Consider the following 16,053-nt stretch of genomic DNA (forward strand, 5'->3'; position numbering starts at 1 on the left):
AGTATGTTTAATTTTTACAAAGCTTTCATTCATGCCAGTAGCTGCCTTGGGGTCATTTTCTACTCAGTCTTCTGTCACTAGATATATTGTATAAGATGCTTATCCTTGAGTTGCAAAAGCTTAAATAAAAAGTTTCACTTTTAAAGTTTTAATTTATAAAATTCCACTAAAAGTTTTGTTTAATTTTTATGAAGGTCCGCAAAAATATCTTCTTTCTTAAGAATCAAGCACTTTTATTCAAATCAATATTCTTCAGAGTTTTTAACTCTTCTATTAGAGTTTTATTTTTATTTTTCATAACTACAACTCAATTTTCTAGGCCTTTCACATATTCTTTCTTTCTCCTTTGATATTCTCAAGTGGCTTTTCTTATCTTGTCTGAAATATTTTAGCTGTTCTTTGTTGTTTACTCTTCCATAGATTTTAGAATCAACTTGTCAAGTTCATTGAGCAACCTGTTTTTCATTAACCTTATTTCTCCTTTCAATTGGGGGTCTTCTGTCTTATTTGTTTGATATGTAAGAGTCACAGGAGATGTCATCATCATAGTTTGTGGCAGAGAAGTAGTTGAAGGCAGTTTGGATCTGATATATCTGCATATCACCTGATGCAGTCTGTACAACCAACTGATTGCTGGACGCAAGTATTTGCTGTCCATCAGGGACCTGCATATGCTGGAGAATAGTTGTACCTTGCTGAGTATTGCCTGAATTTGTCATGGTTAATTATGCCTGAAGTCTCTGTACTCCAGCTGTGCCTGAACTGGCCAATGGTGAGTCTCCCCTTGAGACAATGGCAATGTACTATTTGCTGCCCTTCTGATAGATAGGAGTGGGAACAGACAGAAGTGACAGCAAAAACTCCAGGGTTTTCTCCATCTCCTTTTCTGCCCCATATATCTTCAGAAGATAGGTCTTTTAAAATATTTCTGTAAGATGAAGGCCGTGCTAGGATCCTGTAGGCTTTCTGTAAAGAGCCTAAGCTGTCAGATGGGTCCTGAGACTCCTCACCTTCTGATAAAGATCATACTATTGGCACATGTGGTGGGTGAATTACAGAAGACTGAGCTGTCTGGATGACACCCTGAACCTGCACTTGCTCTCCAGGAAGAGGTACCATTGTCATTAGTACAGATCATCTTAGTGCCATCTGTTTAGTAATATGAGAAATATGAGCTCCCTGAACTGCTGAACCAGGTTGAGATGCTGTCTCTGATGTGTTACACTTGTGAGAATCTTCCCTAATCAACTCTTGGGGGTCAAGTGGGGTGAAGAGAATTAGTGTCACTTACCAGCCAGCTGTCCTAGACTACCTTTTCCTTACCAGTTAGGACTGCCACTGGCATCCCTCAACCACATTTTATATTTTTGATGTCACAATGTACATTTTTTGCATTGTGTAGTTTTTAGAACTTATTACAACTATTATTGTTTTTAATCATTTTGTATTTTAACCGTCATACTAAATATATGAATGATTTATATACCACCATTAGAGTATTAGAGTATGTGGTATTTGACTGCATATTTACTTTTACCAGTGAGATTTATGTATTCGTATTTTCCTGCTACTAGTTAGCATCCTTTACTTTCAGCTTGAAGTGATTCCTTTAGCATTTTTTTGTGAGACAGGTCTGGTGGTAATAAACTCCCTTAGCTTTTATTTATTTGAAAAAGTCTTTGTCTCTCCTCTATTTCTAAAGGACAGCTTTGCCATTTAAAGTATTCTTGAATGACGGTTTTGTTTTTTTTATTCAGCACTTTGAATATATAATCTCAGTCTCTCCTGGCTTATAAGGTTTATGTTGAGAAGTGTGCTCCTGGCATTGTTGGGACTCCTTTATCTGTAATATTATTTTCTCTTGATGCTTTAAGGAGTCTCTCTTTGTTCTTGAATATATTTTATTTTATTTTATTTTATTTTATTTTATTTATTTTTTAGAGATGGGGTCTTGCTCTGTTCCCGAGATTGGAGAACAGTAATGTGTTCATGGCTCATTGCAGCCTAAAACTCCTGGTCTCAAGTGATCCTTCCATCTTAGCCTCCCATTAGTTGGGACTACAGGTATGTACCACCATGCTCAGCTAATTATTTTTTGTAGATGCAGGGGTCTCTCTTTGTTGCCCAGATTGGTTGTGGATTCAAGCAATCCTCCCACCTTGGCCTCCCAAAGTTCTGGGATTACATGTGTGAGCCACTGTGCCTGGACTGTTCTTGTATTTTATAGTTTAATCATAACATGTCTTGATGTAGCCTTGTTTTTATTGAATTGTACTGGTGACTTTTGACCTATACCTGGATATTTATATCTTTATCCAAATTTGGAAAATTTTCTATGATTTCTTTTAACAAGTTTTCTGGTCCTTTGTTATTTTCTTTATGGAAACTTTCTGTTTTTGAGTATTTGCTCTTGTGATGCTGTCTCACAAGTTGTACAAGCTTTATAAAAGTTCTTACTTATTAATTGTTTTCTTTTTTCTCCTCTGACAGTATATTTTGAAATAACCTGTCTTCCAGTTCACAGATTCTTTCTTCTGCTGGATCAGTTCTGCTATTTAATACTTTCTATTGCATTTTGTTATTTTGTTTATTGTATTTTTTAGCTTCAAATTTAGGTTTCAATTTTTAAAATAATTTTATCCTCTCTGTTCAATTTCTCATTTTGATTGCTTATTGTATTCCTGATTTTGTTGAATTGATTTTATATATTTTCTTTAAGTTCATTTATATATGTTCTTTAAGTTCATTGAGATTCCCTCAAAGAATTGTTTTGAATTCTTTTTCAGGCAGTTTATACATCTCTGTTTCTTTAGAGTTGCTTATTGGTACTTTATTTCGTTCCTTTGATGATGTTCCCCTAATTGTTCTTAATCCTTATGGCTGTACATTAGTGTCAGTACATTTGAAGAAGTAAGGACTTATTCTAGTCTTTGCATATTGGCTTTATCTGGAAAAATTCATCACTACTCAGCCTATTCAGAGATTTTGGCCAGACTTCTAGTATTCTTCATGGGCAGGCTTTCTGCTAGAGTCCTTGGGCAGGCTGGCTGGTGCCTGGGTGAGCAGGTGCATGAGCCTGGCGTCTGGGTCCATGGGATTGAGCCTGGAGCCTGGATCTACTGGGGTGGACTTGTTGATTGGGTCTATAAGGGCAGGCCTGGAGCCTGTATCCACAGGATGTAGTCTAAAGTTTGTCTCTACAGGGATTAACTTGGTGCTGGTGTGGGCTTTGAGCCTGGTTCTGCAGGGGTAGCCCCAAAAGTTTAGCCTATTGGGGTTGTTCTGGAACTGGAATCTACTGGGGTAGTCCTGGGCCCTAGGCCCACTGGACCCTGGAACCACTGTGACTGGCCTGGATCCTGGAGCTGTCTTGGTGCTAAGGCAAGGCTGAAGCCTAGGGCTATGTGAGCCAACCTGGCTCTACACTGGCCTGGGCCTTGATTGGGCCTGGAGCTTGGGGCCACAGAGACTATCCTAGAGGATGGGTCCATGGATTGTTGACTTGATGTCTAAGGCTACAGGAGCTGGCCTGACACAGGTGAACCTAAAGCCTGGGGCTGCTGGGGTAGGCCTGGACCTGTTGTGGGCTTAGAGACTGAATCTGTGGGGTCAGCCTAAAGCCTGGGGTCAGAAAGGTCAGCCTGGATTGAGAGTATGTAGGAGCTGGGCTGGTGCTGGAGTCAGCCTGAAGCCCAAGGCCACTGGTGCCAGCCCAGTGCTGGGGCCTGTTCAGAGGCTAGAGCCTGCCCAGGGGCTAGAGTAATGCAGACTGTTGGTGGGGTGGGCTCACATAATGAGTCTTCTGGGTAGGCCTGGAGACTAGGGCTGTGTGATCCAACCTTATGCTGGAGTGGGCCTAGAAGTTTACTCTATGGGTGCAAGACTACAGTCGAGAGCCATGGGGACCTACATGCTGCTGGATTTTACTGGGAGAGTCCCAGTGTTGATCAGAGGCAAATTCCTGTGCTTGCTTCCCTCTCCTTCGCCCGAGCAGAGAGTCATCTCTCTCCATGTTATATTGCCTGGGGTTGGGAGGGAGAAGGATGATGCAGGTAATGTAAAACTCTCCTTCCTACTCTCTTCAGTGTGTCTTTTCTTATTTCTGTGCTACATTCCTGGGTTGTAATCTCTCACCTGGATTCCTTAGTTTTTTGTGAAGGTGTTTTCAAGCACGTGTACTTATTCAAATTGATGTTTTGCAGGGGACGAGCACTGCAAAGTCCTATTCCACCACCTTGCTGACATCTGACTTGTAAATTATTTACCTACTTCTGTGTTAAAACTATGTTGATTATAAAATCTATACAAAAAGTGAAATGGAAAATAATGAGATAAAGATTGAGCAAATAACATTTTATTTATGAACATACAAAGTTACTCTAAAAATATATTATTAATAACATTTTAACTGCTTGCTTTTTAAATGTCTTCCTATTTGTGATGCTTTCATTTAATTATTTAGTAATATCCCAAGGCACATCATACATTTATTGCTGTATTTATTCTCAACAATTGAAGGTATAAAACTGTGTTTGGAATAATCTTCTCAATAATTAAAAAATTGGGGGCTGACTTTTTGCCAATTTTGCTTAGATTCTCATGTGTACGTAATGTGTCTGATTATTGGGCTATACTGGAAGTGTATCAGTTATGCCATTTTTTTCTTTTGCTTATATTTGCAAAACAATATTATTTTCAGTTGTATTTTCTTAGCAGAAAACTTTTAAACTACTTGTTCATGTAAATAGCCAGGAAATATGCTTAGAATATGAAAACTTCAGTATGTAGCAATATGTTAAATATGACAGATCCTTAGGTTATCATCATCCAGCCTTCTGTGTTAAAGAACTCACATTCACTCTGACTTTAAAACCTGGTTGGGTTATAAGTCAATCAATATTATAAATATTAGTGAGAGTTAATATAGCCTAATTGTATAGATAAAAATGTAAGTCCTCTAACATTTTCTTTTCCATTTCAATGGCTCTAATCATCATGTGCAATCCCAGATGAAAACACCTCGTTTTATAGACTACCATTTTTTATGTGAATGACTTAGCTGAAGACATATGAAGCGTGATTATTAAATTTTCAGATGACACAAAATAGGACGGACAATTAATATGCTAGATGAAGTTTTAATCCAGTCCAAATTCAAGCACAAAATTTCTCAAGATGATTGGGAATGGGAGGGTACAGGTAGAATCTGCCAGTTACCAGTGAGTGGTTCAGTTGTTAGTGATGTTGAATATGGACATGGGGGAAGATAAATCTCAGAAAGGAATTTATTGGGAATGTTGGGTGACAGGTTAAATTAGTAAATACCTGGAATGATAGACATTCCCACTGATATTGAGATACTAAGTATTCAAGAGGTAGATACCACTCTATTGCGTATTTAAAGAAGTCTAGTTTGTTTTGCTATGTGAGTAGGAGCCATTCACAATGCTTTTGTACATCTAAGCATATTTATTCAATGATGCTGTAAGCCTTATGATGTAATCAAATTGCCTTGAGCTATATTAGGTCTTACCCATGTAAATGAGCCTCCTCTCTTTAGGTACAACTTTTCTTTCTTCCTAAAGACATGAACAGTAATTTTAAAAAGCTGAAGTTGTTTATGCTGGGAAAGAAATGTGAGAAAACACCATATGGTCTTAAAATATGTGAAAGACTGTAGAGCAGAAAGGGATTATGCATAACATGAAAATTTCCAGAGGGTAGAACTAAAATCAATGAGAGGAAATTATTCTTTAAGCAAACATAAGGGAAAAAAATATTTTTGTAACACTGATGGAACTACCTAAAAAAAAATTGTGCTCTGTCCTGTCTTGTAAGGTAGAGTGTTGAAGCAGAGATAATGGTCACTTGATCACAGACTTTGTGTAATGATTCATGCCATAGTGTGTGGAATAAATTTGCTCATCATTACGAGATTTTCCTGCTATGAAATTCTGTGATTCTACAAATCAATTTATACTTGAGAAAAACTTTATTTTTATATTTGCCTTCTGGAAGTCCTCATTAACTTGTTATATGTTTAAAAGAGAAACAAAAAAGAATTCAAGCTATATTACCATATGCATTAAGTAAATCTTTTCTTTAATAGCATGTAAATAATTTAAACAAAAATGTTTTATTTTACTGGGTTGAATTCTACATTCTCCCTACCACCTAAAGAAACCCACATGAATCTCTCTCAGAACACAAAAAAAATCTGCATTACTAAGTACAAAGTTTCTGTTTCAGTGAAAATTTACGAAGTGTACTTTAAATTTATAATTGTTTAAGAAGAGGCTTAACATTTGGTTGTTTTCAGACTTTTTTCCTTCTTGGAGTTAATCTTGGGTAATCTGAAGATTTTACTACAGCCAAATTCATCAGAATCTGCTTTCCTTAACTCATTAAATGACTTTTAGAAAGTAATTTATCAACTGTATATATAGTTCAGTGTCTCCCTTCACGTAAGTTGTATTTTCTGCTAAATATAGGAATGTAGCCTAACTCCTCAAGATATCATTAGAATCAACTGTTAATGACATCACTGAAAAATTACAGCTTCTAGTACATTCACTTCTATTCATTCTGTAAGCAAGCAGCAAGTTTTTCGGTAGCAGAGCTTTGTTCTTGTTCTATGGGAATGTTTATATTCTAGGAAAGTTTATGTTCTATTTTAGGTACTGTTTGGGTACTATCGGGTTTTCTTTCTCAATAACTCTATTGCATATTCGGCCTCAAAGCCTACTTGTTTTGTCCATTTTTTTTTCAAATTAGAAAATTTCAAACTCAATAATTAAATTTGACGGGTTCATTTTACTGGCAATTTTCTATTTAATCAACGTAACAGTTCTGTGTTTATTTTTGTTTTTCATGTCATTAATATCAAATCTATTAAAATACCATGACAGTCATAAATTTGCTAGTCTGTAGTACTTTGGTAAATAACCTGCTGTCAGGTTATTACCAAACAAAACTTAGTAAGTTTTATCTAACATAAGAAAAGTCCATTTGGATTTTAAATAATTTTTTTGACATTTATCTTCAAGAAGACAAACTAAAGCTTAAAAATCTAGAAAGGTGGACTAAAAAGAAACACCACTTCACATTCAGATTTAAATAAAAAAACAATCGAACCTAGTTTCATAGTGTACCTTTAGCTCTTACTAATTACCCAGACAAACTTTTTTCAAAAATAGAAGAGATAAAATAAAATTATGTTTCTATGGGAAAAAATGAATAAATCTAGGCTTAAAAATTAAAGTCAGTTTCTGCAACACTTTTGCTAGGGACAGTATTACCTCTTTCCTCAGAATGAGAATAAAGGATGCCAAGGTCTGAAGAGTTAGACCGTTTTTATTCAAATACAGGAGAATTGTTGCCTTTTAGGCTGCAACTGACACTGAAATTTTTAGTAAGCCCTAATCAATCATAACTCTTGAAAGCAGCTATTACAATACGATATGAAAGTCAGACTGTGTGACATGAACTTTCCAAAAACCAGTGCTGACAGCTGCTCTCTCTAAGGGCACTCATTTTCTTCCCCTTTGCTTGAAAAAAAAAAAAAAGAAATAGAGGGAGAATGTGAATCTTCCAAGTTCCAAAATGTTATTTTACCTGTAAATTCTTTGGATATATAGAATCAGTGTTTTATAAATAATATTTGCAAACTGACTTAATGTACTCAAAACTGACACAATGTGAAGGCTGGCAAACATTGACAAATCAAAAATAATTAATGACTCTTTCTTTTAAAGAAATCCACCTAGACTAATATTAGCTTTAAATATATGTCAATAAATAAAGTTTTACAGAATCATCTATCATGAGGCTCACAGATATATGACCAATATAAAGTTTATTTTGATTAGGATAGGTACAATGCATGCTTCTTATCCATATTCTATTCCTATTTATTAATCAAGGAAAGTAATCATACTTCTACATAAAAATTGAAGAATGTAGATGGTGTTTAAATGTGGCAATAAATAAACAGCTGGAAACGAAAGAAAACAGACTTCTAGCAGGCCATCCTAAATAAACAAATGGCTCAGTAAAATAGTCCGTAAATAGTAAATCTCAAAAACAAGAAATTTTTTTTTTTGGCAATTACATTAAGGAAACAAATAGTTTGTTTTTTGAATTCCTTTATTTTTTCCTCTCTCTTTCTTTATTCTACCGGATCACATACACAACTAGGGTAGGAGGCAGATGAGATAGATTACTATTAAAGGGATTTAGAATATGGCATGGCAAAATATGCTATTTTGGCATGAGGATTATTTTGAACTGAAGGTAGCTGAGGAACAGCAGATACATGAGGAGCTCTCTGCCCTCCCCCATCTGCCTCAAAGCAGAGCATAAATTTCCCTTTGTAATGGTGACATAAATTTTCATTTGTGGAGATGTGCCCTTGCTTGTACCAGGAAGATGAGGACACTTCAAAGACTACTCTTCTCACTGGAGATTTGAGTCTGCATAACAAACCTTACTAAACAACATTTATTTATCATAAGTTTGCTAGTCACCTTCCCACAATTTACCTCACCTAGTAGCCCAAGCACCCCCTTCCTTTGTCATCACTTTTCTATGATGTATTACACTTTTAAAAAATGACATAGAAGCCCCCAAGTCTAACCACTTCTTTGGGTTTTCATTTTTATATGAAGCCCCTGTGTATATCAAAATGTTAATAAATTTATGTGTGTGTCTTTTCACCTGTTAATCTGTCTTTTGTCAGTTTAATTTACAGGCTTCAGGAATAAACCTAAAAAGGTAGAGGAAACATTTATCTTTTCCTCTCCTATAGCATTATTATTTAACCAAGGCTTTACATGATATTAATGTCATAAGATGATGAGAACATGTTCAGATTTCTATAATTTTGAAACATGTACCTAGCATACTTCACGTTAAGTATGAGGCTTTCAAAAATCAGATGAGGAAATGTAAAGGATTATTTTATAAATGTTTAATATTTTTTCCCTGTAGAGAACATGATTCAGCAAGTCTGATATTTTGGCTCATAGAACCATTAAATATTTTCCTTTGTTGTTTATTTTAAAAAATTTCTAATTAGCATTGAAGATATAATATCCATAAACATCGTAGATTAAATTTGGTTGACATATTTTCAAATGATTTTATCTTCCTGTTGATTCTGTATTATATTCACCTTTTAATGAAATAAATGCTGACAAAAAGGCGACTGCATTATAGAAAGTCAAAGGTTAGTTTTCACATATATAACTGGTTATTTGAAAGAAAATTAAAGTCTTTATAGTAATTTATGTACATAATATATATGATATATTTCATTTGTGTATATATAACATGAAATTATATTTACATAAATGTATGCAACACATATAAAGATTTATATTTGAATAATGAGTAATTAAACACAGATACAATCATGTGTCTCATAATCATGTTTTGGTTAATGACAGATTCATATAGGATAATAGTCTCATAAGATTATAATTGAGCTGAAAAATTCCTACCACCTAGCGATGCCCTAGCCTTCTTAATGTGGTAGTACAATGCACTACCTTTTCTATGTTTAGATATGTTTATATAAATACTTACCTTTGTGATACAATTGCCTACAGTATTCAGTACATTAACATGTTGCACATATTTGTAGCCTAGGAACAATATGCCATACCATTTAGACTTGGTGTGTGGTAAATTATACCATCTAAGTACACTCTATGATGTTTGCACAACAATGAACCTGCCTAAAAATGCATTTCTCAGAATGTATCCCATGCACTTGTATATGACTGTATATGTACTAGAGATAATATATATTATATGGCTTGATACATATTACATTGAAACATTGAAATATAATTATTTTTGATTTATTGTTATTTATGTTATGTATTACATATAGATATGTAATATATACATGTATGTACTTACACATGTATATATGTACATGTGTAATTTGTAGTAACTATAACATGTTTTATCACTAGTTACAGCTTTTATTTCTTTTATTACTAGTTATAGATTTTTTTCGTGACATATATTTCTCTGAGCATAAACATCAATGACTAAGGGGTAAAAATGTTTTTTGTCTTCATAGTGTTTCCAGAGATTGCAAGAAAATAATCTGAAAATTTTTTTTTTAGTTCTACCTCTTCCTTTCTGTCAACATTTTGTTCATTGTACAAAATAAGCAAAAGCAACTATATGGATGCCAAATAAGTGGTCTGAAATTGAGAAAAACTGATTAAAGCAAATTTTTAATCTGAACAATTTAAAATGCAACCATTTTTATCTGTGAAAGTCTAAAGAAAAAAGATAATATGAGTTAAATGTGGGGTGGGGGTAGGTGAGGGAGTTTTAATCACTGAAAACTCACATTAGTAAAACAATAAATTCCTAATTCTGTAGGAAATTTCTTCCTCAGGAATAACTAATAGCATTTTAGCAATTGTGTTTAAACAATGATAATGTAATACTATTGTTTAACTTGGATAATTTATCATTATCCAGTGATAATGGTTTATCCTCAAGAATGCTTTTTAACACCATTTCTACATTTCTAAAATTTTTAGGAGAGCAACTTTGATATATGGCTAGAGTTAACAACAAAGTATTCACATCTGAGTTGGAGAATTATTAGGATCTTAAAGACGTATAGGGAGGGTGCACAGAGTTGTCCTGATTTCACTGGACTTGGATTTCTCCTCATGCAAGATACAACCTATTCACTAAGAAATGATACACTGGTTATAATACATTCCTAGGCCTGAAAAAAAAAAAACAGAAATTTGCCTCAATGTTTATATATTTGAATTTTTGGCCAATCTTTGCCTCTCTTTCAAAAACTTATTTTTGCCATCCCAGAATATCTCTTCTTATGGAGGTTGATATTCTTTATAAGACAATTTTATACAGTCAAAATACTATCTCTTTCATTTTTGATAAATGAATATAATTCTAGTGGCATAATTATAGCTCACAGCAGCCTCAAACTCCTGGGCTCAAGGCAATCCTCCCACTTCAGCCTCCCGAGTAGGACTACAGATGCTTGCCACCCATCCAGCTATTTTTTCTTTCTTTCTTTTTTTGTACAGATGGGGGTCTCACTATATTTCCCAGGCTGGTCCTGAACTCCTGGGCTCAGGAATCCTCTTGCCTCAGCCCCACCAAGGTGCTGGGATTACAGGTATGGACCACTGTATCTGGCTGGAAATATTATTATTTTATAGCTGAATATTAGTTTATGAGACTATCAAAACAAATATCACAGCAAGCTCTTTTATACCATTACAGTTTGGATTATAGTAGCATTGAAGCCTCAAAATTCTTGTATGTATGCAAAATCAAAATCTCATCTTGATTCTTCATATCAGTACAAGGAGGCACAATGTAGATATCCCAAAAAAGCAATTTTTTTCATGATTATCTTTGAAATAAATCTTTGTAAATATCTACAGTTAATGAATCCAAGCCTGTTTAGAGGGTTTTTTCCCCTCCCATTTTTTACTCTAGCCCATCCTCCTCTTGAAATTCACCCTTCTTAGGAAAGTCAAACCTCACCACAAAACAGGGCTCCAGTCCAAATTTTTTTCTTTGGAGGATAGTTAAGCTTATGGCTTTTTAAATGCTGTGCCTGCTGTCAGGCAGTTGTAGGTACACAGGGAACATACCAACATGCCAACAAAAGAGGCCAATCAGTAGAAAATTTGTTTATTTGGAAATAATGTTTGCTTGGTTTGAAGTAGAAAGCCTATATGAGAGCTAGGGCTTGTTTTTGGTTTTTCCTTATTGTATTTTGAACATGCTAAGAAAAAGGAGAAATAATATTTTAAAGTCTTAAAATGCAGTTGCACATATTGATAGTTAGGAAGGCAATATATTGTCATAGATGATTCAACAGGGTTCTGAAAACTGGAGACCAATTATTAACTCTGGCTCACTTGCTCTATGCTTTGTTCTGGTCCCAATTGCCTCAAGTCTGAGTTTAGTTATGAAATAAACAGTGTCATCTTCACAATCTCTAAGAGTCTCCCTAACTCTAAAATGTCCTCGATTAACTTACTAAAAGGGTCTTCATTAAAAACAATTAGCATTACTGGGAATGAAAAAACTGAAATTCCAGTTTTTATATTGAGGGGCAACCAAATGATTTGAGGCATCTTTCTGGTTTTTTTTCTTTTTTTTCTTTTTGAAACATAATTGTAGTCTCTCATTTACTACATAACAGTTTTCATTACACTTACCAAAATTGATTGTTAATGAGAGAAATTCTTCACATTACACAAAGTGTAAAAGTTGACTATTTTAAGTGAGACTCACAAATGGCTGATGTGATTGTAAGAACATCTTATGTGGTAAAAATAAATTATTTTCTCCAAATGCTCATGTGATTAAACTGAATGTTGTAGTAAATGAGCATTATAGAAACAAGACATTCTATTTCTAGAAATAGATTTTTTTAAAAATCTGCAAGAGTCAAACAGCTTTTGCTTATCTGAAGTAATTAATTATAAAGATTTAAGGTAGACTTTCTTTTTTAATAAATAACATATGAAGACTATAAGAGTTTCCCTATTATGTAGCTATATTTTTGTCCAACAACGTAATATTTTTATACAAAATCTCCCTTGACTGTTCTTTTTGTAATCATAATACTAAAACCTAGTTCCTTTTCCTTTTACTAGCAAATCTTACATATTTACATAGGGATGGTTTGTCCTGGATATACTAAAATTTGACAAATAGGATTCAAATGGATTTTTCTGAACAGAGAAATCCTCACAATCAAAGAAAGAGCAACATAATATGGTTTCTTCAGTAAGGCTCAACTCAGTTCAAGATAATCATATCAATATGTTACAAATTGAATACTCTTCCTGCTTCAGTGAGAAAAACCACAAAATATATAAAGGCCTCAGTGCTGATGACATTTTGGTTTAAATTGTTTTCTTTTGTAGACCATGTGTGTTCCTTCTCCTGACAGACTACAGATCCCATGAAGGCTATTATGTCCTTAGATTTGCCTTGTTAAGGGTGAGTGGTATAATTATAAGAGTTTGCACAGCTAAGTTGGTAGGTGGTATATTTATTTAATTGTTTACCACTTGACTGTGAGCCAGCTTTAGCAGAACAAAAGCCTGGTATGAGTGTATATTCAAGTCTATCATAATTTATGGGAGTCTCGATTTGCTGCAGCCATATCAGCTGGCCGAATCATGACACAGTGACCCAGGAATGCCTAGGTCTTTGCATGTGGCGTATTCATGTCCAGTAACAACCAACAAATCTTACTACTGCACGGGCCTCTCAGTATTTGTTTGCTATATGCATAATTGAGTTACTCTAGTTACCATACGCATGTATAAATCACAGCAATATTATTTAATTATGTAAAGTTAAATATCAAGTATATGTGATGTTGCTTCTGAATTAACTGAATTAAATCTGTATGTAAATAGGGCTTCCTTTTAAAAATATTTGAGAGTACAGCAGGCATCACAGATATTGATTTTTTTGTCTTTTTTTCCCTTCTTCTTTGACAGACTTATTCATAAAATCTGTTTGTTTTTTTATCTATTCCACAGACTCTTAAAATATATAAACAATTTTTGAGCTCATAGTTTGGGCCCAGATTCATAGGAGATGTTTAGGGTGCTATACTAGTGAACTGGTGATAAATAAATAAACCAACAAATATTAGTAATACATTAACAGATAATTATGCTGTCAGTACTCCCAGGACAGGGGATGTGTCATGGCCTCAGTACCTAGCACAGAGTAGGAACAATAAATATTTGCTATTTATTTATTGTAAATCAGTAAGTATTTGTTGAATAAATGATTTCCCTCAATGCAGATGGCTAGTTTTAAATGGTCATAAAATGAATGATTAAAGTAAAACTTTAAGGGTGAATTAAGCACCATAAGCTTCTTAAATGGCAGTTAAAGGAGTACTTATATTAGGTTATTTTGATGCTTAACAAAGCCAGTACTTGAAAATGAGTAAAAGCGATTTACTAGTAAAGAAGCAGGTAGAATCCTGACGTTCGTGTTAAATATCGTTGAACTTGGAAAAGTCTTTTTTTTTTTTTTCTAAGTCCAATTGGAATTTGAAAAGGAGGAAGTTTTGGGGGATGATGTTACGGACACATGAACATTTCAGGCCTATAAATAATTGTTCATAATGAGGATTGAAATTATTGCCTTTGTGGTTTTTAGAAATTGTCTTATTAATGAAGGAGAGTAATGACTGGTTTCCATTAAGAATGTCTTTAACAAAACTGTCAACACTTTTAAATAATAGCTACCCAGCCATTTGCTTAGCTGTTTTTGTGTATTTGGTTCATATAGAAACATGTAAGCATATTTCCGCAGCTAATGAGAGGAAGGATGTGCTATAGAAAACTAGATTAGTTAGAGGCCTACATCATTCTAGAAGAGGAAAACTGAAGAAACAGTCAAATATAACTTCTTTCCTGACACTGCCTGATTATGTTGTGGCCCTCATTCACACAGCATATGAAAAATGTTAGCCCCTGGTACTAACATTTAGAAATGACAATCCAGTGGAAATTACAACTTACACAGGAAGAAGATGAAATGCTCATCATTCCTCTACTAAATTGTTTTTTCCTATAGAAAGTTTTCCTTCTTGGAATGTGTTATGCCACAAAGCATCCACCTCCATAGCAAGCAGTCTTGAGTTGATGGATTCCTTATAGGTAATCATGTAGTCTGTGGATACTTCTGGTTGTAATTTCTTACAGAGCTCTCCCACTTCTATTATTTTCTCATAACTGTAATCTAGACCTGGAACCTCTTTCAGCAGAATGACTGAAAGTTCATGAGCCTACCTTCCTATCCAAATGGATTTCCTATAACCAATTTCCAATTTCAGCTAGAGCCATGCTCTCTGCTTAATTTCTCAATTGTAATTTTTTCTCTAAAATTTGTATTGAGGTATAAAATATGCATCAAAGTGCACAACTCATAACTCTATGTATTTTTTTAACTAAGTGAACACCTTAGTGAACATGCCCTATATGGAAATAGAACATTAGTAGCTAAGCAAACTTTTTTTTTTTTTTTAAATTAACACTCCCTGATAGCTTGAGAGTTCTAGCTGCTCCATGTCTTTCCTAACACTTGGTGTTGTCAGCATCTCCACCTCCAGTTTGGCCATTCAGGTGTGTGTATTGGTACCTAATTGGAGTTTTAATTTACATGCTTCTGGTGACTAATGAGATTGTGGGCCTTTTCCTATGTGTATTGCCCTCTTCTCATAAGGGTCTCTCCAACTCTTTTGCCTATTTCTTAACGGAAGTCGTGACTTTGAATAACTAAATTTTTAGAATTCTTTTATATAATCTGGATAATTGAGCTTTATCATTTATGTGTTGCAAACATCTCCTCCGACTGTGTTGCTTGCTTTTTTCTTCATTTAATGATGTCTTTTGATAAACAAAAGTTTTTAATCATTTTTTTTTTTGTCCTTTCTGGTTCATCCTTATTGTGCTCTTAACATAAAATTTAGGAAGTTTTGGCCTACTCAAAAATCTAAACAGTATATATATATATATTTTCTATATTCTACATTACCAATAATGTCATTGGAACATAATGACTGTTTTATTTTTTGTTTCAAATTCTTATGACTTCTTTTTTACTTTTTTTCACTGTCCTCCAACATGTTAAATAGAAGTACAGTGGATATGCTTGCCTCATTGTATATCTCAGAGTAAAATTTTCAGTATCCGATCCGTAAGTGTGAACTTCACTAGCAATTCTTTTTAAAAACTCTGTATGACAGAAATGTTTCCCTTTGATTACTTATTTACATTAGTTATTAAATTTTATCAAAAATATTTACACATATATTGAAATAAATGTGATTTTTCTACTTTGTGTATTAAATTACATTGATTTGTAAATCTTAATCCAATCTTGCATTCTTGGATGAAAGCCCACTGATTTTTTTTTTTAATTTCTTCATGAGAAAGATTGACATGAGAATTGTGGAGCTTCTAGATGGTATTTTCTTCAAGGGTTTCCTTTCATTCA

General features: G+C 34.1%; 1 pseudogene; it reads right to left on the bottom strand.

The window, feature by feature from the left end:
- Positions 1-223: 223 nt before the first annotated feature.
- On the bottom strand, positions 224-4,012 carry LOC101147602 (cyclic AMP-dependent transcription factor ATF-1-like; annotated as a pseudogene).
- Positions 4,013-16,053: the final 12,041 nt, after the last annotated feature.

This window comes from Gorilla gorilla, chromosome 5, assembly GCF_029281585.2.
Source record: "Gorilla gorilla gorilla isolate KB3781 chromosome 5, NHGRI_mGorGor1-v2.1_pri, whole genome shotgun sequence".
Taxonomy (NCBI): domain Eukaryota; kingdom Metazoa; phylum Chordata; class Mammalia; order Primates; family Hominidae; genus Gorilla; species Gorilla gorilla.